This window comes from Triturus cristatus, chromosome 4_1, assembly GCF_964204655.1.
Source record: "Triturus cristatus chromosome 4_1, aTriCri1.1, whole genome shotgun sequence".
NCBI classification, from domain to species: domain Eukaryota; kingdom Metazoa; phylum Chordata; class Amphibia; order Caudata; family Salamandridae; genus Triturus; species Triturus cristatus.
Genome location: NC_140585.1, coordinates 787,898,317 through 787,919,447, shown reverse-complemented (window position 1 = coordinate 787,919,447; position 21,131 = coordinate 787,898,317). Strand labels below are relative to the sequence as shown.

The window sequence follows — 21,131 nt, the reverse complement described above, 5'->3', positions numbered from 1 at the left end:
GCCCTGGGTACCTAAGGTACACTGTACAGGGCTCTAGAAGGTGATCCTTACCAATTGGGTTATGTACCTAAAGTACATAGTATGAATTTAGAGAGAGAACACCTGGGCTGTGGGTCTGATTAGCAGGCCCACAGCCACATCTAAGTCAAAAACCAGTGAAGCAAAAGCAAAAAGTGGGGGTGAACATAGAAAGCAGACCCTACTCTCCTACAGTTATCCCTCAGAATTGGAGCAGGTGGGGAGGACACATTGCATTCAGGGTGAACAGGACGGAGAAGGGACACATGGAAGACAGGGTGTACTTTCATGGACAGAGGCAGCAAGAGTTTCATGGAGACACGGTTGATCACTTTCTCAATGGCATATGGACCAACAAAGCGGGGCAACAGCTTTTTGGGACCATGGACGTTGAGGTGACGGATGGAAAACCACACCTTGTCTCCTTTCTTGTAGGTGGGTTCCATTTGTCTACGCTTGTCTGCATATTGTTTGTGGTATTCCTTGATCTTGGCCAATTCAAACCGGGCTTGTTGCCAGAGGGCTCTGAGTTTAGCATGGTAGTCTTGGACGGTGGGTAAAGGGCTGGTCTGTGGTTCTTCCCATGGGATAGTCCCTGGAGGCAGTAGAAAGGGGACATGCCAATGGCGGAATGCTTGTTGTTGTTATAAGCGAATTCCGCCAACCATAGCACGTCTCCCCATTCTTTTTCTGTAGAAAGGAGTAAGCAACGTAGGTACTGCTCCATGGTTTGGTTTGTACTGTCGGTCTGACCATCGGTCTGCGGGTGGTAAGCCGACGATAAACGAATGTCCACATCCATGGCAGCACATACTTCTGTCCAGAAACGAGACACGAACTGTGCCTCTCGATCTGTTATTACCACAGACGGTATACCGTGTAATCGAACCACGTTCTGTAGGAACACAACCGCCAGCTCAGCTGCTGTCGGCAATTTCTTCAGTGGGACGAAGTGAGCCATTTTCGTGAGGTGATCCACTATTGTAAGGATTGTCGTAGATCCTAGTGTGGTGGCAGGTAAGTCCACTACGAAATCCATAGATATAGTATGCCAAGGGTGAGGGGGCACAGGTATGGGATGAAGCAGTCCCACTGATGGTCCGGATCTGTTTTTTCCCGCCGTCGCCACTACATTTACCACAGTCCTTTGGGGCAACTTGCTGGTGTGACGAGCAGTGTGCGACCAACTTTTGCACAATTTATTACGGCTCCCTTGAGCCAACGGGCTGACGAGCCTTGGATCTGCACCTGCGCGCCATGAGAGGTACTTGACCTGTTTTTAATTACATTTTGGCAGTCCACACGGCACCCCTTTACACTGACTTGCTCCCTGCTGACGAGAGGCAACTACCTCGAAACACGTGTCCAGGGATGGCTAACGCAACACATACTGTTCTTTTTACACATCGTGGCATAGGCGTACCCGCCGTCGCCACTACATTTACCACAGTCCTTTTTGGGCAACTTGCTGGTGTGACGAGCAGTGTGCGACCAACTTTTGCACAATTTATTACGGCTCCCTTGAGCCAACGGGCTGACGAGCCTTGGATCTGCACCTGCGCGCCATGAGAGGTACTTGACCTGTTTTTAATTACATTTTGGCAGTCCACACGGCACCCCTTTACACTGACCTGCTCCCTGCTGACGAGAGGCAACTACCTCGAAACACGTGTCCAGGGATGGCTAACGCAACACATACTGTTCTTTTTACACATCGTGGCATAGGCGTACCCGCCGTTGCCACTACATTTACCACAGTCCTTTGGGGCAACTTGCTGGTGTGACGAGCAGTGTGCGACCAACTTTTGCACAATTTATTACGGCTCCCTTGAGCCAACGGGCTGACGAGCCATGGATCTGCACCTGCGCGCCATGTGAGGTACTTGACCTGTTTTTAATTACATTTTGGCAGTCCACACGGCACCCCTTTACACTGACCTGCTCCCTGCTGACGAGAGGCAACTACCTCGAAACACGTGTTCAGGGATGGCTAACGCAACACATACTGTTCTTTTTACACATCGTGGCATAGGCGTACCCGCCGTCGCCACTACATTTACCACAGTCCTTTGGGGCAACTTGCTGGTGTGACGAGCAGTGTGCGACCAACTTTTGCACAATTTATTACGGCTCCCTTGAGCCAACGGGCTGACGAGCCTTGGATCTGCACCTGCGCGCCATGAGAGGTACTTGACCTGTTTTTAATTACATTTTGGCAATCCACACGGCACCCCTTTACACTGACCTGCTCCCTGCTGACGAGAGGCAACTACCTCGAAACACGTGTCCAGGGATGGCTAACGCAACACATACTGTTCTTTTTACACATCGTGGCATAGGCGTACCCGCCGTCGCCACTACATTTACCACAGTCCTTTGGGGCAACTTGCTGGTGTGACGAGCCGTGTGCGACCAACTTTTGCACAATTTATTACGGCTCCCTTGAGCCAACGGGCTGACGAGCCTTGGATCTGCACCTGCGCGGCATGAGAGGTACTTGACCTGTTTTTAATTACATTTTGGCAGTCCACACGGCACCCCTTTACACTGACCTGCTCCCTGCTGACGAGAGGCAACTACCTCGAAACACGTGTCCAGGGATGGCTAACGCAACACATACTGTTCTTTTTACACATCGTGGCATAGGCGTACCCGCCGTCGCCACTACATTTACCACAGTCCTTTGGGGCAACTTGCTGGTGTGACGAGCAGTGTGCGACCAACTTTTGCACAATTTATTACGGCTCCCTTGAGCCAACGGGCTGACGAGCCATGGATCTGCACCTGCGCGGCATGAGAGGTACTTGACCTGTTTTTAATTACATTTTGGCAGTCCACACGGCACCCCTTTACACTGACCTGCTCCCTGCTGACGAGAGGCAACTACCTCGAAACACGTGTCCAGGGATGGCTAACGCAACACATACTGTTCTTTTTACACATCGTGGCATAGGCGTACCCGCCGTCGCCACTACATTTACCACAGTCCTTTGGGGCAACTTGCTGGTGTGACGAGCAGTGTGCGACCAACTTTTGCACAATTTATTACGGCTCCCTTGAGCCAACGGGCTGACGAGCCTTGGATCTGCACCTGCGCGCCATGAGAGGTACTTGACCTGTTTTTAATTACATTTTGGCAGTCCACACGGCACCCCTTTACACTGACCTGCTCCCTGCTGACGAGAGGCAACTACCTCGAAACACGTGTCCAGGGATGGCTAACGCAACACATACTGTTCTTTTTACACATCGTGGCATAGGCGTACCCGCCGTCGCCACTACATTTACCACAGTCCTTTGGGGCAACTTGCTGGTGTGACGAGCAGTGTGCGACCAACTTTTGCACAATTTATTACGGCTCCCTTGAGCCAACGGGCTGACGAGGCTTGGATCTGCACCTGCGCGCCATGAGAGGTACTTGACCTGTTTTTAATTACATTTTGGCAGTCCACACGGCACCCCTTTACACTGACCTGCTCCCTGCTGACGAGAGGCAACTACCTCGAAACACGTGTCCAGGGATGGCTAACGCAACACATACTGTTCTTTTTACACATCGTGGCATAGGCGTACCCGCCGTCGCCACTACATTTACCACAGTCCTTTGGGGCAACTTGCTGGTGTGACGAGCAGTGTGCGACCAACTTTTGCACAATTTATTACGGCTCCCTTGAGCCAACGGGCTGACGAGCCTTGGATCTGCACCTGCGCGCCATGAGAGGTACTTGACCTGTTTTTAATTACATTTTGGCAGTCCACACGGCACCCCTTTACACTGACCTGCTCCCTGCTGACGAGAGGCAACTACCTCGAAACACGTGTCCAGGGATGGCTAACGCAACACATACTGTTCTTTTTACACATCGTGGCATAGGCGTACCCGCCGTCGCCACTACATTTACCACAGTCCTTTGGGGCAACTTGCTGGTGTGACGAGCAGTGTGCGACCAACTTTTGCACAATTTATTACGGCTCCCTTGAGCCAACGGGCTGACGAGCCTTGGATCTGCACCTGCGCGCCATGAGAGGTACTTGACCTGTTTTTAATTACATTTTGGCAGTCCACACGGCACCCCTTTACACTGACCTGCTCCCTGCTGACGAGAGGCAACTACCTCGAAACACGTGTCCAGGGATGGCTAACGCAACACATACTTTTCTTTTTACACATCGTGGCATAGGCGTACCCGCCGTCGCCACTACATTTACCACAGTCCTTTGGGGCAACTTGCTGGTGTGACGAGCAGTGTGCGACCAACTTTTGCACAATTTATTACGGCTCCCTTGAGCCAACGGGCTGACGAGCCTTGGATCTGCACCTGCGCGCCATGAGAGGTACTTGACCTGTTTTTAATTACATTTTGGCAGTCCACACGGCACCCCTTTACACTGACCTGCTCCCTGCTGACGAGAGGCAACTACCTCGAAACACGTGTCCAGGGATGGCTAACGCAACACATACTGTTCTTTTTACACATCGTGGCATAGGCGTACCCGCCGTCGCCACTACATTTACCACAGTCCTTTGGGGCAACTTGCTGGTGTGACGAGCAGTGTGCGACCAACTTTTGCACAATTTATTACGGCTCCCTTGAGCCAACGGGCTGACGAGCCTTGGATCTGCACCTGCGCGCCATGAGAGGTACTTGACCTGTTTTTAATTACATTTTGGCAGTCCACACGGCACCCCTTTACACTGACCTGCTCCCTGCTGACGAGAGGCAACTACTTCGAAACACGTGTCCAGGGATGGCTAACGCAACACATACTGTTCTTTTTACACATCGTGGCATAGGCGTACCCGCCGTCGCCACTACATTTACCACAGTCCTTTGGGGCAACTTGCTGGTGTGACGAGCAGTGTGCGACCAACTTTTGCACAATTTATTACGGCTCCCTTGAGCCAACGGGCTGACGAGCCTTGGATCTGCACCTGCGCGCCATGAGAGGTACTTGACCTGTTTTTAATTACATTTTGGCAGTCCACACGGCACCCCTTTACACTGACCTGCTCCCTGCTGACGAGAGGCAACTACCTCGAAACACGTGTCCAGGGATGGCTAACGCAACACATACTGTTCTTTTTACACATCGTGGCATAGGCGTACCCGCCGTCGCCACTACATTTACCACAGTCCTTTGGGGCAACTTGCTGGTGTGACGAGCAGTGTGCGACCAACTTTTGCACAATTTATTACGGCTCCCTTGAGCCAACGGGCTGACGAGCCTTGGATCTGCACCTGCGCGCCATGAGAGGTACTTGACCTGTTTTTAATTACATTTTGGCAGTCCACACGGCACCCCTTTACACTGACCTGCTCCCTGCTGACGAGAGGCAACTACCTCGAAACACGTGTCCAGGGATGGCTAACGCAACACATACTGTTCTTTTTACACATCGTGGCATAGGCGTACCCGCCGTCACCACTACATTTACCACAGTCCTTTGGGGCAACTTGCTGGTGTGACGAGCAGTGAGCGACCATCTTTTGCACTAGATCGATCCTGCAGTCGGATGGGCGATGTGGAGGCAGGGTGTTTGTGCCCTTCTTGTCGAACACCCTCGCCAGATCCCGGTACTCTTCGGGGATCTTGTCTTGTGTGGTTACACCGGTTCCCGTGAAGGTTAGAGGGTGGGCCTGTATGGCACGTACACCAGGGGAACCGGTGGCGGTGTAACAAGATGCGTTGCAGTAGATGGAATCCAAGACCAGGGTCCTGGATACCCAATCTATGCACGGGTTGTGGCGCACCAGCCAGGGCAGTTCCAGTATGATCTTGAAATGGGGGGCATCAATTACGTCAAACGTGATGTTTTCTGTGTGGGTATTCGTGAGCATCATATGTAGGTTCTCGGTCTGGTATCGGATAGGACCCGAAGTTAGGTCAGTCCCATCCACTGCCTTGACAGGTTCGGGTTTTACCTTGGGGATAGTGGTTATCCCCAGTTCCTCCGTGAACCGGGTATTGATGAAATTTCCGGTGGCGCCGGAATCGAGTAGGGCGGTTACCTGCCAGACCTGTCCTGACCCGGCCCTTAGAACCACTTTCATGCCCAGATGGTGGTTGCTATAGGAGAATGCGGGGGTCATCATCATCTTGCTGGATGAGGAACCCTGTAGTAGGACCCCTCTACCTACTGGGTTTCGCCGTTTCCCGCCTTGTCCGTCTTAGATACAGGTAATGCAAAAGGCCGGCTTCCCTTCGCCCGAGAGGGTTTGACTGGGCATTCCCTCACGAAGTGTCCACTTTTTCCGCAATACAGGCACTGGTTCTGTCGTCTTCTCTTTGCTCGTTCTTCATTGGTGAGGGGGCCTCGGAGACCGCCTATTTGCATGGGTTCGGGCATGTCACCAGACGGTTTCTGCTCGTCTTTGGCTTTTTCTTCATAGGTCAAGAACCGGTTGTCGCCTCCTTTGGTTCTTTCGGTTCTGCGTTCCTGTAACCTATAATTTACCTTGACCACTAGGTCGATAAAGGGTGTTATCTCTTCCAGAGGATCAGGCATCTGGCAAATCAGATCATTTAGGTCGTCACGAAGACCCCTGTAAAACATGGATAGCGTTTTGCTCTCGAGCCAGCAGGCTTCTATTACCAGCCTGTTGAAGGTCGTAATATAATGGAGCAAGTCGGTGTTGCCTTGTTCTAGGTTAAGCAGTTCATTGTCTGCTGCTTGGACAAAGGTGTGCCGGGCAAACATGCGTCGGAGGGCTTCCTTGAAGGTTGGTAGGTTATATAACATGGGGTCATCATTTTCCACAAAAGGGGTTATGGACCATTGCGCGGCGTCGCCTCCCATGTAAGAGAGGATGAACGCAACTTTAGAGGCATCATCAGGAAAGGCCGTTGCTCTAGCCATGAAGTGTAGGTGGCATTGATGGAGAAAAACGCTGTACTTGGAGCTATCACCATAAAAGCATTCGGGGGGAGATAGCTGAATGGGATGGGGTGATATCACCTGTATGGTGTTGTCCTGTTGGGCAGCGGAGGCGGCGCCCCCATAGGTGAACACAGGAGGCCGTATCAGCCCCTCCTGCCTTACTCTAGGAGAAGGAGTAGGACCCCAGGGACTAGCAACCCCTGCCGCCACTTGGCCCTGTAAGGCTGTCATGTCCTGACGTAAACTAAGGTTTTCTGCCTGTATATTAGCAAGCATAGCTGCTATGTCCTGCAGTGTAATCTCTGTATCGCTCATGTCGTCCGGGCGAGATGTGAATACTGGGGCTTCGGATTCTGTCAGGCTCCCCACAAGGTACCTGTTACCTGTGGAGAGATCTCGCAGAGATGACAGGAGCCACTACCCCTACGCCCACCTCACCCTACTCTGGAATGGTAACAAACTAGGATTAAGATGGGAGAAGGGATGGCAGCTAATCAAGGACCAGAAGACCCAAGGATGAAAAGGCGGGGCGTCCTCGAAGTGGATGGACACCAGTTGTACAGGAAGACAAGGGCACACTGGTTACCACAACAACAATACACTGATGCCCATTCAACCACATGCACTCTTAAGGAAACGAGAATTACCTCTGGAGGGTAGGTTACTACCAAGGGTAGAGATTAGTCTTGCCAGAAGAAGCGCTCCTGCGCTGAGTCAAAGTACATGGAAAAAAACAAGAAGAAGCACTCCTGCGCTGAATCAATGTACGTGGAAAGAACCAAGAAGAAGCGCTCCTCCGCTATGACAAGAGTAACAGAAAAGGGTTCCTCTGTAAGGCAAGGTAAAATGCAGGGAGAGAGGCTGGCCCTCGGTGGAACGTGAGGATAGATAGGGCACCCTCCTCCGGTTGCACCCTTTCTTGTCTAAAGAGGATAAGAGTGTCTGGGAGGTACTAGGTGTGCTCCAGTGTTTGGCAACCTGGTAGACAAGTGCTCCAGCGCGGAGAAGGAGTACGATGATCACAGAAAGGGGCTCCACGCAGCGTGCTTTCTCCTGGGGTACCTTCCAGGACACGCTTTTCAGAGGAGCGGGTGGTGTCTCAACGAGTATGCAGGCAGGGGTAGCGGCATCAGCCGTTCCGACGGCATCGACATATGAACCAGGATCCAAAGCGCCGACCCGGGGGAATAGCCGCTTCTGATATGCGGATTCCCCGGAAGCGCTGATGACGTCAGCGGTGGTCTCACACAGAGACTAGACCGCTAGCGGCCAAGACCGGAAGTGAGGGTTTCGGTCTCTCTCGGAATACAGGCACTCCCACACGCGACCTAGCAGGGGCAGAAACAGGCAACCATGACAGACGGAAGGGACATGGAGATAGCGACCTTACAGCAGGAGATCATCAGACTTCATGATCAACAGGTTGATCTCCAGGTCCACCTTGAGGACCTGGAAAACTGCTCCCGCCGCCCCAACATTCGGATCAGGGGGGTAAAAATAGATGATGCCTCGAGGGACCTTTTCACCTACATGAGGGAACTCTTCAACCACATCCTGGGTCGGCCTCTGGAAACGGATCTGTGTATAGATCGGGCACATAGGGTGGGTCCTCCCAGGGCGCCAACGGCTCCCCCATCGGACATTTTAGTGTGTGTGCAGGATTACCGCACTAAGGAATCGATACTGCAAAAAGCGCGTCAAATGCAGCCCCTGCAGTTCCGTGATCAAAGGCCGGTGTTGTACCAGAACTTATCCGCTCTCACGTTGCAAAAAAGGCGCCTCTTCAAGCCCATTACTGCGCACCTTCAGCAACACAACATTCCTTATAGCTGGGGCCATTCCTTTCGATTGGTATTCCGTAAGGATGACAAACTGTACCAGTTGCGCTCTCTGTCCGAGGCCAGCAAATTATTGGGTGTGGTCCTACCGGAGGAGGAGGGCGGAGAGGGGGACTCCAAGACTGGAACGGAGGACACCAGGCCTCGTTGGCGTCAGCAGGGTTGTAAACGCCATCCCAGGAAACCACCGGCTGAACTTGATCGATACGCTGTACCCGAGTGATTTCTTTAATACTGTTCAGTTCATTGGCGGCGGGGGGCTTTCTTTCACTGTTGGTGGACACACCCCAATGACTTTTCACCGATCACCGACGAGTGATGGACTATGTGTTCTCAGTTATTATGGTAGACTGTTTCTTTTTTTAGGGTTTTTTGGGGAGGGCTGGGGAGGGAACTTAGTGCTCCACGTCCACCTTTCCTTTAGGGTTACCAACAATTCACTGTGATCCAGCACTCCATGAAATTATTCAATAAACGTAAAATATGACTGTCCATACGGCAGGTGTTACTTCAAAAGATTCTTTCTTTATTAGGTTCTTCTTTTCTTCACAAATAGCAAAGGTACATACAACGTAGCCAATGTGGCCGACGCGTTTCGTCCAAAAGGACTTCTTCAGGGCTACAACAGACAGATACAAAATATTTTTACCCACATAGTTTACAAAAAAATATCACTAAATACATACATACCATTAAAACATTATGTACTTTTCCTAATACATATATATGCATTTCCTATATACAATATACAATATTGTTAAAAATACACCCGGTGATGTTCTGTAACTCTCTATACATATTATTCTGATCGTCAAACAAAACAAGATAAGTTCTTTAGAAATCTACACCTGCCAAAGAAAAACGTTAACATTTTTTTACAAACATTTTATCTTCTAGTCAACATCAATTCTTTAGATAAGAGTCCAACTAAGGGATCGAGTGAAGGCATACGGACCGAAGATGTAGTTAAGTCTTTTTTCAATATGGACTTAATTCTATATTGTGTCTCAGCATTTCTTATCAATTTATTTAACATTTTACTAATTCTTACCAATTAGAGTTGGTTTTAGATATGGGACGAATAACTTTCTATTCTCCTCCAAATCGGGAAAAGTTAGTAAGTCTTCTTCTAATATGCCGTACTAGATCAAGCACCTTTTTGCAAATGAAAGAGAGAATATATACATGTGTATTAGCCTACCTATCAAGTGATATGTTAATCAATAGGTTAGACTTATTTTAAGATATATGAAAAGCCAACAAGTACCTTTATTGTTTTGTATGGTTTGAGTTTCTTCTCGTTATTTAAATAATTAATCACCATATGTAAAATCCCTAGAAACATCCACTGATCAATTTTTCTTTTCGTAAGTTACACCCGGTTGGCTATCCTAATATAGAAGAGAAGAGAATACATGTATCCCATATTATCACTGCACAAGGGATTTTATTAAAGTTCTCCATTCAAAAAGACACATACGGCAGACAGTACCTACCTACCTGACTGTTCTACGTTTAAATATTCTGATAATGTTGTAATTTCTTATTCTTCAATTGTAGTTCACCCTTATACGGTTTATATCTGTAGATTCTAGGGAAAATGAAAAAACCCAAATTAAAGGTATTGTTAATACTAACTATGGTCTAATCTGGCACAAGAGTCATGGTTTTCATCACTAAGTTCAACCCAGACATGTGCTAAGGTCTCCTATTACTTCCTTTTTATCTCCAGATTGATCACAAAGCCAATGGATATCAATCCGTTCTGTTAAGTTTAAGTATAGAAGCCATTCTGGTTATGCAATTTTTAACAGAGCAGAATCTTAAATATCAAGATTATGTTAAAAATATCCAAAATTCAATATGGGAAGATAATGTAAAAATAGGATTCTAATTAGCAAGACTAAAGCTCTTCAAAGTCCATATGGCTTACCCAAGGTTCAGGAGCCGATTCCCTCCATGCCAGGGTCCATGCAGTAATGATCTGCGTTTATGGACCACCTTAAGTACCCCAGACAGGTACACACCTGAGGTGAGTTCGTAATATAATTGCCTTAGATCGTCAAAATACAAAGCCGCCATCTTTAAATGGTGTGTTCACTCTCAATACCGTACTACTACCGTAATTCATATGATTAATTCTACAAGTCTAGAGTTCGATTAGTATGCCAAAACCACACAGCTTGATGAATAATAGTCTCACCTAGTCGGCTACATTGGCTACGTTGTATGTACCTTTGCTATTTGTGAAGAAACGAAGAACCTAATAAAGAAAGATTCTTTTGAAGTAACACCTGCCGTATGGACAGTCATATTTTACGTTTATTGAATAATCTCATGGAGTGCTGGATCACAGTGAATTGTTGGAAAGTCATAGGGTCGTTTGGCCCTAAGGAGGTTTAGGGGTATTTAACCTCATGATCCTAGGCACCCTAAGTGTTTTGATATTTTTTGACCTGACCAAAAGGATTTGCTGCAATCTGTCTTTACCCTATACCCCGTTTGTTTGTATATTGTGTTATAATTGGGTAGATTTGCACAATCAAGGGTCTTACAACAAAATAGATAATGGACTTTGAGGATAATAGAGAAGAACTGTTGGGGGAATTATTTAAGAATAGCAATAAAAAACATCCAACAACGGAGACCTCAAAAAACAATAGTCATAAGAGTGAAGGCCTAAAGGATAAATTCTTTCGTTTGGAAAGACTGGAAAAACAAGAACTTGGGAAATGGTGGGATGTGGCTACCCTAAAAAAATACTTGGAAAATAAGAGAATCCCCCGAGGACTGAGAATCCTAATATTCCCAAATTACGAAGATCTTGATAATGATTTACTAAAGGAGTGGGAAGAGGGTCTATATGACTCCTCATTTAGAATGATAGGAATCCTAATCCACCATTTTAGGGGGTGATCTCAACCTGGTTTTCGATAATGTTCAGGACAGATCCAGTCAGCGCACTCACCAGGCGGGGGCACGTTCTGCGGAGGGGCTTGCACGCTTGCAAGACTTGGGGCTATGTGACCTCTGGCGCAGCCTTCACCCTCGGGATAGGGAATACTCCTTTTACTCCAGTGCACACAAGACCTATGCTAGACTGGACCATTTCTTAGTATCCGCTCCGGTACAAGCGCTCACAACCGCGGTCGACATAGGGGTGGCCTCTCTATCAGACCATGCTCCGGTACTGGCAACCCTCACACTTCCACCCATATCACGACCGGCCAGGGTGTGGCACCTTAGGGACACTCTCCTGCACCGGGAGGATGTGGTTAAACGCATCCAGCACTCCATTTGCGATTATCTCACGCACAACGCAAACCCGGACACCACACTTGCCACACAATGGGCAGCTTTGAAAGCAGTTATTAGCGGGGAGTTCATCTCGATTTCAGTGGCAGACAATAGGGAACGAGGGTGCAAAAGGGAAGAGCTCACACAGCAGGTCCGGGAGCTAGAACGGATGCACCAGCGGACGGGATCTCCGAGAGTGTGGCGGCAACTTAAAGCCGCTCGCCAACAGTTAACGGCACTCGACCAGGATAGGGCAGTATTTGCGGCGCTGAGGCTGCGGCATGCCTATTATGCGGGTGGGGACAGATGTGGGCGCCTCCTAGCTCATAAACTGAGAGAGATCCGCCAGAGACACGGAGTCAAAACGATCACTCGGGAGGACGAGACACTCGCTACGGATGATGGTGCTATATCAGAGGCATTCCGAGATTTTTACGCCAATCTTTACGCGGGGGGCCCCCTTGGAGCGTTCTGCTGGGGCGGCTCTTTTAGATTCTGTCACTTTGCCTGCTTTGACCACGGCACAGGCCGAACATCTAGACAGAAACATTCAACTGGAGGAGGTCGTATCCGCCACATCTCGCCTCAAGCTGGGGAAGGCCCCCGGTCCGGACGGCTTTCCTGCTATTTTTTACAAGAAGTTTTGCTCCTTGCTCGCTCCGATTCTCACTCGGTTGTTTAACTCCTTTGCTGATCAGGGGGCGAACCCGAGTGATCTCCTGGAGGCCTCTATAGCGGTCATTCCCAAACCCGGGAAAGATAGTTCACATTGTGGAGCTTACCGCCCAATATCCCTCCTTACCATAGATTTTAAATTATACACAGGGTTACTAGCCGCTCGTCTTGGCCCTCATATGCCATGCCTCATTGACCCGGACCAAGCGGGTTTCATCCATGAACGCCAAACATCGGATAATATGAAACGGATTTTGCATCTTATCGAGAAGGCTACCCGGGTCCCAGGGGAATTTATGATGCTGGCCATCGATGCCGAAAAGGCGTTTGACCGCGTGCACTGGCCCTATTTGGAACAGGTGCTAGAGAGGGTAGGGATAGGAGAACGGTTCCGCACGTACGTCCTTAATTGTTACCAGTTTCCTACATCTAGCGGTTCGGGTGAACGGCTACACAGCCTCTCGCTTTCATATTGAACGGGGCACGAGGCAGGGGTGTCCACTGTCCCCCCTTCTCTTTGCCCTTTACATGGAACCTTTAGCTCAGAGGATGCGGCAGAACCCGGAGATCACGGGGATAAAATTTGGGGGCTTTGTCCACACGATTAGTCTTTACGCGGACGACGTGTTAATATCGCTGTCTGACCCGACGTCCGTTCTTCTGGCTTGCTGGGCGGAACTGGATGCTTTAGCTCGAGCTGCCGGGTTCAAGGTGAATGCAGGGAAATCCTTAGCTCTGGACCTATCGTTGTCACGTCCCACCCGGGACTATCTGCAAACCCTGCTCCCCATTCGTTGGGCGACAGACACGATGCCATATCTAGGGATTCAACTGGCCCCATCTCTTCCTAAGGTGGTTCATACTAACTATACACTACTGAGCGGCAGAGTCCGACGGGAGCTCGATAGGTGGCAGCACTACCCCCTCTCTTGGTTAGGCAGGGTTGCGGCGGTCCAGATGACCATTCTCCCGCAGATCCTCTACCTCTTTCGCACTATACCTCTCCGACCGCCTGTCGGATGGATTCGAAAGAAGCAAACCGACTTGGCCCGGTTTATCTGGAACGGTCGGAAACCGCAAATGCGTCGAACACTGGTGTCGTTGGCGCCGGAAGATGGAGGACTTGGGGTTCCTGATCTTGGACTCTACTTTCAGGCAGCTCAACTGAGATATCTGGTGGAATGGAGCAGATTGGAATCGGAGAAACACTGGTTGTTTCAGGACCAGGCGGTGGTGGCACGGCCCTTGCAAGAAATCCCCTTCTTGCGTAAACCCCACAGGCCTCCTAATCTGTATGCCTCTTATATTACGCGAGTCCCCCTAGAAGTGTGGGATGCCACTAACCTCACCCACGAGCTCACATCTTTCCCGTCTCCACTTACCCCGTTGATTGGCAATCCTAATTTCACCCCTGGGATGGAGGACGCCGCCTTCGCAGGCTGGAGGGCGGCTGGCTGTCGGTTTCTGTATCATATTTATGGGGCAGAGTGAGTAAACTCGTTCAGCCAGATGCGGAAAGACTTCTGGCTGCCGGAGACAGAGAGGCTAAGGTACCTGCAGGTGAGGCACTGGGCGCTTCAGCCACAGGTTCGCTCTGGGGCAAATAGACGCTTCTCCCCCTATGAACGATGGCTCATCACACGCACGTCAGACAAAAATCTCATCTCTGATCTCTATAAGCAGCTGCAGCTTAAACACAAGCACTCACACAATCCTAGCAGGGAACGATGGGAATGGGAATTAGGCAGAACACTGAGTCACAAAGAATGGGAGGGTATTTATTATAGGGCCTGGCAGTCTGCATACCACATGGGGCTTTCGGAGACATTTACGAAGATTGTGACATATTGGTACTATACTCCGGAACGCTTACATGCGATGGATCGTTCTCGTGGGGCAATGTGCTGGAGGGGTTGCAGCCAGGTGGGAAGCTTAGTCCATTTGCTCTGGGAATGCACACATCTTCAATCCTATTGGACCCAGGTGCTGGATGAAGTGGACAAACACTTCGAGACTGAGATACCGCGCTTTACGGCCTATGTACTATTGGGTCTTCCCAATCCTCTGACTTACCCACTGCGATCTCGTAGAGGCAGACAGATGGCCATCGCTTTAGGGTCAGCTACACAAAACATACTCACACACTGGCGCACCCTTCAGCTACCGACCTTCACAGGATGGTTGCACCGTTTGTGGTATGTTCTGGGTATGGAGAAATTAGCACTGACTATGGTGGGGGAGGGGGATAAATATGGTGAGTTGTGGCAGCCCTTTTTATCGCTTTTGGCTGCTGAATTTAGGGAAGTCACCTTCCCCCGATATCTCTGGCTGTTGCGCATCACAGAGTTCCGGGGGGAGGGTTGCCGATAGGGGCGATAGGGGTTCGGCAAGGCTTTGGGAAGGACGTGGAGCATGGGGAGGGGGAGGGGCGAGGGCAGGGGAAGGGGCTTTTTAGGGTTTCCATTTTTCCCTTTCATTTAAGAGTTTCTCCTTGTTAAGGTTACTATTCAACTATGCGCACACTCTTCAGATGATGCTTTACAATGACTTGATCAATGGTTATATCACTGCAGTGTATGATGATCGCTATGTGTACGTAGTTTTGTTTGAAGCCTACAAACTAATAAAAACATTTAAACCATAAATACCTCGACATTTTCATCACTCCTGACCCGGTTCTGTTCCATGAGTCTAACTTGCTTAAGCCATTGACCCACCTCCGCTCTGATGTTAAGTACTGACAGTCTCTTCCCCTTACTCTCCTGGGACGGGCTGCCCTTTTTAAAATGCTGGCGCTACCGCGCTTTCTTTACGTGTTACAGAACTCCCCCAACACGATCCCCGACGCTTATTTTACCGGGTTGGAGGCCACTGTTCGAGAACTACTGTGGGAGGGACGTGCCCCATGGATCGCCATTAATAAGTTGACGATGGGTTGGTATGATGGGGGCATTGCATTGCCAGATATAAAGCTATACTATCAAGCTTCTCAATTGATCGCCATTAATAAGTGGGCACACGGTGAGCATGACAACCCTAACTTTTGTACCGACCGTTGGCTCTTGGGCAGGGGCGGGTACAATCGGGCCCTCTACACAAACCCACGCAAACTTCACCTTTCAGGGCCCACAGCACACACAGTAGAGATTTGGCATGGGATCAACAAAAAATGGGGATGGAGCAACACACTCACTAAGGCCACCCCACTCTGGGAGCCCGATATTTTGGGTCAACTTAGCCAGTGCCTTGGATTTGATCGGTGGGACCTGATAGGGATCTCGTCAGTGGGGGACATGTGGGTGAAAGGTAAGCTAGCAACATTTGAAGGTATGCAGGCTAAATATCAATTAGCTCGTACGGTGGCTTACAGGTACTTACAGATCAGTCAAGCTATTACTGCTGTCCGGCCCTTTGGCCGCATCTATCCCACTGGAGGATAGATTATTACTAGACCCCATGCCTTCAAATGCCATATCCCTCACATGCAAGAAGCTTTTAAAAACCGTCCGGACCCCATGACCCGACTATGCAAGTGCTGGGGGGTGGACCTGGGGGAGATCGAGGATGAGGACTGGCATGATGCCCTGGCGTCCCCTAGGGAGGTGGCCATTCCCCTGTGCCTGCGCTTGGTTCAACTGAAAATCCTACATCGCGTTTATTTTGACGCACACACACTGTTTAAAATGGGTAGACGACCTGACCCTCTGTGCCTCCGGCGCTGTCATTTGCCAGGCACCTTCTTCCATATATTGTGGGAATGCCCCAAAATGCAAACATACTGGGGGAAAATTACAAAGCAGATGGAGAGGGTGTGTGGTAAATCCTTGAAGGCTATCCCCAGCTCTGTTTACTTAACATGTGGGAAGCCACGGATCTTACTCAAGCAGAACAGACATGGGCTTCAATTGGGTGGTCAATCGCGAAACGCAATATTGCGCAGAAATGGGGAGCAGACACGGCTCCAGGCCTGAGGGACTGGGCGATCGACATGGACAGGGCAATGATTGCTGAAAAGGACATCTTCAAGCACAGAGGGTGCCCCAAAAAATGGGACCACAAGTGGGGAAGGTGGAATAAATACAGAGGCGACGTGTGTATCGCCTACCATTGAACTGCAGCGAGATCGATGCCTCATACTGGAGGCCTCCGGATTGGAGGACACACTCCCGCCCAGATGGGAGCGCTATGCTTGCACCATGGTATGTAACCCACTGGGAAGGGACTCTTATTATGAATGACTATGTGCCTGAATGCAGTCTGCTGCCTAATTGCTATGCTCCTCACATTTGTGTTGCGTGGAGGGGTGGTGAACTGTGCTCAAGTCACACTTTATAAGTTGTATTCGTTGTGTTTTCACGGTGGACCCATATATTGTTTTATCAAAGCACTGTACCATGTCATTTTCTTCGTGCATGATAAAAATTGTTTAAAAAAAATTATAATAATGCGGCTTGGCAAGGCCAAAATTTCAGCGTTGGGCTTTTCACCGGCCTTTCTCTCCTTATCCCATGCCCTAATCTCATTCCAAGCACCACCCAGCTCCGCTGCATGATCCTATGCATGTACTTGCCGCCAAATGTCTACTGGCACCAAAAGCCCAAAAAACATCTCAATGTCAGCTAAAGTCATAACTGACGAGAAGGCAGCCTTTGTTAATTCTTTATAGTATGCGGTAGGATTTTTCCTAGGGTCCGGTAACTGACTTTTAAGAACAAGCACCTCACTTCTTTTCCATGGGGTATAGACCCATTGTTCCTGAAAATGAGCCTCCACCCGCTGCTGAACCACATCTCCATTCTGGTTACGCTGTTCTGGGATCTCAGGATAAAAAACAGGGTGCACCTCTCTCATTGGAAATTGGGACACTTTAGTTGCAGTACGGTGATGCAATCTTCCTCGATAACCAAGGAGCGTTCCAACATTACCAAAACTTCTTCAGGGGCCATACCAACAAAATATACACTATCTCGAATATCATAAATAACTTGAGGAGCTGTGCCTCCAATACACTGTTACCACAAACCAATCAATGTAGCCGACATATGCTGAAGGCCATGCTGTTGTACAAACGGGTCAAAATCTTTCATCACACTCCATATATCTTCCACACTATAAATGGGATTCCGAACCCATTGTACTGCCTGATTTGCAACCATCTTCTTCTCCTCTTCACCCACATCAGACCGAATCAATGCCCACCCCATTCGCTGCCGTGCCACCGCCCAATCCCCTCCATCTGATCCTAGAACCGGTGTCCCAACACTACCCAACACCACGGATGAAATTCTTGGGAAAGACAAAAGAGGTAAAGACACAAGTGACAATGTCAGCAATGACTGTGTGTTGGGTCTAAGAGAAGGAGGAGAAAAATGAGGGGAAGCAGCAGACACTGCGGGGGTGCCTGCAGGCACTACACTCACGTGTTGGGAAACTGGAGGGGAGACAGATAGGCTGGAGCCGAAGCTGTTGAATCTGCGGAAAAAACGGAAGGGGGCGGTGGGGCAACAGAGGACCGAGGTGATGGAACAACAGGTTACATTCTCTGTGGGGCATAGGAAGGTGGGGGACGGGTGTCCAAAAGATCCTCCACAAAAGGATCCTCATCCTCTCGAATAACATAGGACTTATTACATTGCAATCAAAACTTCCTATCTGCACACTCAATACCCTTTTCAGTTTGATCCTTATCATAAGCTACCACTTTCTGAACCACTGTCTTCATTGCCTTCTTCCTAGACTCCTTCTCGGCACGAATACGCCTTTGTTTAGCTTCTTTCTGCCATACCTGCAAAGTATCAAACATCGACTGCCTACTTCTTCTAGCAAATAATATGTCCTGTAAATAATTCAGTTTTTGTTCATCAACGGTACCTTCCAGTGGCCACTAAAGCTCAGTATTGTCCCTCATATACTTGTGCCACAATGTATGAAACATAATAGGGCCAATATTGTGTTTCACATACATCTCAAAACTCGGAGTGCCTTCTGGAGGTGCAGGCTGCCTTTGCTCCATCCGATGCTCAGCAGAACAACAGCGGCACCCCAAACACAACACTTTACTCCAACAAGGCATTCTAGCATCAGACGCATTCACTCTCCACCTGAATCAACACACACAAACAAAGAGCTCTCAAAAAGCAGTCCTCAGACCGCACCAAGACAAGCAGTCCACAGACTGCACCCAGACAAGATAGGCTCTAGCCCCAGGCCTTTTCAAGAATAAACAAAATTCAGCAAGTGGCTTGGAAGAACGTCCAAAATGCTCCATATCACAAGGATCCACAGAACCACCAACTTAATCAACACGGCACCGCACTCACCCAGTGCACACAGGTCAGACAAGATTATTCTCCACTGCAGACTCTTCAGACCAAACGGTCAGATCCAAGGGTTTCGCCTTTTCAGGACCCCTGATGAGATGACCACTAGACGAGGAGCCACCCGATCAAACAGGCGGGGCATCCGCGAGAAGCAGGCTCTATCATATGGGGATCCCCTATCCGCCCATCCAACCGGCAGTAACCCCGAACCCACATCCCGACTAAGGGCGGTATGGGTCACCTGGAGGAGTCTCTGTTTGGGTGCCAACTGAAGGAAGTGACGCGATTTGGGCCACCCGGGTCACTCTTGACCTCCTCTAGCCTTCCAAGTAATGAAGAGTCGATGACGCAGTACAGAATACAAGCAAACTAGTTTATTCACAGAGTACACTGCAGTGGAGTCCAATGTGACCAGCCTCCTATGATGGCTGACGAGGGGCTGACTCTAACAAGCATAAAGTTACATTATGTAGGTTGCGGAGCCCGCAAAGACCCGCCTATTATGGAAAAGTACTGGTAGCTGTCGCAGTACAATGGGGGCACAGAACACAAGTTTCGATTCCGCAGCCTGGTACAAGCTATCTACTATCCAAGGTCGTCTGACCTATCCTCCCTCCTAGATAGGTGGGAGAAGACCTCTATGTAACAGAAAAGGCATGTGTTAATGAGCAGGTTTCAGCATTGAAGAAACAAAACTTACCAAGGATCATTTTTCGTAAATGAGCAAGTAACAGTTTAGATTATAATAGAAATGGCGTCTTCGAGAGCAATAATGGTGGCACAGATGTTAACCTAACTAACTCAACATCTGTATTTACTGATTGCGTCTATACACAATATTCAGATATAATGTATTAGCCATATAATGCTAACATAATTTTGGATAAAACACGAATAAGATGACAATGTTACATTTCGATTCTATCACACTTTGAGAAAGGCATATTTGGTTTAGGCAATAAAATGCCAAGTTTCCAAAAGTGTGAAAACAATGGAATAATACAGCTGGAATGCATTCAGTAAACTAAATATAACATAATTAACTGTGCACCTAGTAAGGAGCTCTGCCAGCCGTCTTATTTTACTAGAAAGTGAGAAACGCACAGATTAAACATCCGGGACTCCCAAGTTCACTATACCAGTCACAGTAAGTGTACACAATGTTCAACAAGAGTGTAAAACCAATGTCGCAACTGGATTCAATTCTTCTTTTAATGAATCACAAACCAAATAAATGCATGAATAAACACCCGATAGTGCCACAATGAGTGCCTCCTGTTTATATCAAAAGAGTGAAATTATAATAATGTCAGAAGTGCTTCCCAAAAGTGATAACAAGAGAAAAACCACCGTCAAGTGTGGAAAAGTGAAGCCGTACCAGCATACCTTCGCCGAGAAACACTCGACAGAATCGAAGTGTCAAATCTAAAACAACAACAAAATAATCTGTCACTAAAACCAACCCGATATCGTTTCAAAACAAGAAGACAGAAGAAATCAAAAGCAAAGCTAACCGAATGCGGAGAGCGCATTAGTCGAAAATCCAAACTCCGATTGACACGGACACGAAACTCCATTACTCCTGGGATGAAGCCGGACGTGAATAAAACGCCCGTCCGGTGACATGCTCGCGCGTACAGTGAATAGTGGCAATAGAAATGGGACTGGTGTAAGTTCACTGAAGGAACACCCTGTGCACAACTAAACAAAGTGAATAAACCTAGAGTTCATCCCAAAGTGACGCGATTGAAGAGATGTAAAAATAATGTAAATGATGATGATTTAGGTGCTTACAGAGCGTATGCAATGACCAACGGTGAGCAAATGGAAGAATGCAATCAAAAGTGTCATCTTTTTTTTGGAAGCACTTCTGACATTATTATAATTTCACTCTTTTTATATAAACAGGAGGCACTCGTTGTGGCACTATCGGGTGTTTATTCATGCATTTATTTGGTTTGTGTAAACTTGATACCTTCTCTTTCAAGCTCTAATGCCCCACCCTCCATTTAAGCCTCTTTCTTATGCTTTGTTTATATGTCCAATGACATCATGACTATATTAATGTTTTAGGTTCCCCTGACGAAGGGTTAGGATAAGCCC

At 48.6% G+C, this 21,131-nt stretch overlaps 1 long non-coding RNA gene across 4 annotated transcripts in view; it reads right to left on the bottom strand.

Moving 5' to 3' along the window:
- Nucleotides 1-20,622, bottom strand: part of LOC146855532 (uncharacterized) — a 552,836-nt gene extending 532,214 nt beyond the window's left edge. Inside the window, exons 1-5 of one of the 4 annotated variants that reach the window (XR_014981337.1) lie at nucleotides 20,543-20,622; nucleotides 10,233-10,327; nucleotides 10,004-10,127; nucleotides 9,788-9,891; nucleotides 9,249-9,355 (exon numbers count right to left, since the gene is read on the bottom strand). This is a non-coding gene — a long non-coding RNA (uncharacterized LOC146855532). Of the gene's footprint in view, nucleotides 1-9,248; nucleotides 9,356-9,787; nucleotides 9,892-10,003; nucleotides 10,128-10,232; nucleotides 10,328-20,414; nucleotides 20,454-20,542 lie in introns of those variants that run through there. The other 3 variants (XR_014981336.1, XR_014981335.1, XR_014981334.1) reach the window with 3 other exon arrangements.
- Between the last annotated feature and the right edge of the window lie 509 nt (nucleotides 20,623-21,131).